Source organism: Orycteropus afer, unplaced genomic scaffold (genome assembly GCF_000298275.1).
Source record: "Orycteropus afer afer isolate SDZICR_OR568_19922 unplaced genomic scaffold, OryAfe1.0 scaffold00978, whole genome shotgun sequence".
In the NCBI taxonomy this organism is placed as follows: Eukaryota; Metazoa; Chordata; class Mammalia; order Tubulidentata; family Orycteropodidae; genus Orycteropus; species Orycteropus afer.
The window spans coordinates 378325-380775 of NW_006922565.1; positions in this window are offsets into that span (position 1 = coordinate 378325).

Below are 2451 nucleotides of genomic sequence, written 5' to 3' on the forward strand. Positions count from 1 at the left end.
TGCTTCCAAGGAGCATTCTGGCTGCACTTCCTCCAGGACAGATCTGTTAGTTCTTTTAGCAGTCCATGGTACTTTCAGCATTCTTCACCAGCACCACCACTCAAAAGCATCAACTCTTCTTCGGTTTTCCTTATTCATTGTCCAGCTCTCACATGCGGATTGCTGAAATGAATGAGTCTGACTCTCAATTTTCAGAGACAATGATACTAAAGGAGGATGCAAAATGAAAACTGAGTGAGAAGCCAAAATCAGAACCTACAAAAGGAAATCAAAATGGATATCCAAACTGAAGTAAAGTGAAAGAGTGAGCAGAAATATAATAAATGGGAGCATGAGAACAAGAAACTTGGGGAAAAGGAAAAAGAGATAACTATTAAGGACTCAAACACACCAGTGACCATGAAGATGCTAGGCCACTGAGCAACACTGATTCTTTTATATATATGGTCACTCCTCGGAAAGACGGTTGGGCAATCTACTTCTGTAGTGATACTGCCTCGGAAACCCAAGAAGGGGTCAACAAGAGTTGGGTCCGACTTGATGGCACTTAAAGACAACAGAAACACCATGAATAGGAGCCAAATTGATGATAATTAACAACAACATTGACAATGGACTATCTTTAAAAAACTGAGCATCAAATTCAAATTATAAACAATTTTAAAAATTGTTTCTCACTGGCTCTCTCTCTTTTCTTTTTCCTTACTCTCTGTCTTGGTATAAGTGGGAAAATACTCATTTGCAGAAAAGGAAAGCCATATACTTCTAGCCAAAGCTCAGAGGAAAGCATGATTTCAGGCTCCATCAAGCTAACATGATATAACTTTTATTAAACAAACAAAAATCATCATCATTTTTTTCTTATATTTCCACTGGTAAGGTAAATTTTATTTAGTTAATAGTTTTATTTTTATAAAAAGAAGGTTTAGTTGTAGTGGAATTTTAAAAAGAGATTACTATTTTACAACTCAGAAAAAAATCTCAGGTGACCATGGATGATGTCAGTGCAGTATGACTAATTTTAAAAATTGGCAAGTCTTAATTTACCATTATATTATCTAGTTTGAAATACATTTGATTGACTGTTAGATAGTAAAGTGTCCTCAAGGACTAATATATAAAATCTATAACATACCATATAACATATTCATAGCATAAATCAATATTTAATATGTCAAATAATAAATAAATTATTAATGTGATTTCAGATAATTCAATGAAATTCATGGAAAGCATCCAGATAAAGAAAGGGAAGGGGCAGATAAAAGGATGTGAAAAATTCAAAGAGATGTGAACATGATGGGTCAAACAGCCTTTATCTGCTCAGAATTTTCCAAGAATAAACCTGTTAAAAGAACAAATTTATTGCAAATCTCCGCCTACAGTTTCTGTAGCTATAATGAAACTCATTTAAATGAATATTTGATAAATGAATAAAGATGAAATGAATAAATGAATGGAAAAGGAACATAAATACTAGATGATGGAAATTAAATGAATAATTTTCTTGAATAAATCAACTTCACTTGAATTTGCGAGCGTTCTACATAGAGTAATACCATCTAAAATGGTAATTTTGAATAATTGTTGTAAAGAATTTATCTGCACAGGAAGTATATAAATTTATGGCTGAAATCAATATACTCTAAATACACATCATTAAGTACTCTATCTTTTAATTGCCTTAACACATTGTATTTAAGTGATATTTTTTCACTGACATAAACTATTCACTATTTCTTTCACATCAAGTGGTCTTACTTTCCTGGGAATAGGAGAACTCCTTCTCCATGTGTTTTCTTCTCAGAACATTAAACATATTAGCCTACTTATTCTCCTCTGTCATCTCCATTCATCTGGAACATTTCCAATTGTCCTTACTGTGACTATTTTCAGATTAGATCAACACAAACCATACTGAATCCCAGGCAGACTGGGTTGTAGAACTTAGGATAAGGGAGGACATTTTATTTGCTTTCCATGTACATAAGTGAGCTCTTTTTTAAAATCCAAAACACTTCTTTTAAAAGGGGAATTGTGCACAAATCTTCCCACTTATTACCATAACAAAAGAAAGTAATTGGAATTATAAAGCTCATGGATATTTTATAAGAAACTAAGGTTTCATACTTTCAAATTTGTGCAGAAAAAATACTCTCTTGATGAAAAAATTCTCAGGATCTATTCAAATAAATAGCTTAAAATAAAACGCAAGTGCAGTTAAAAAACAATTGTTGTTGTTAAGTGCCGTCAAGTAGTTTCAGACTCATAGCGACCCCATGCACAGCAGAACGAAACACTGCCTGATCCCGAGCCAGCCCCACGATCCCTGCTATACTTGAGCCCATCATTGCAGCCACCATGTCAATCCATCTCGTTGAAGGCCTCCCCCTCTTTCGTTGACCCTCCACCCTACCAAGCATGACATCCTTCTCTAGGGAATGGTCCCTT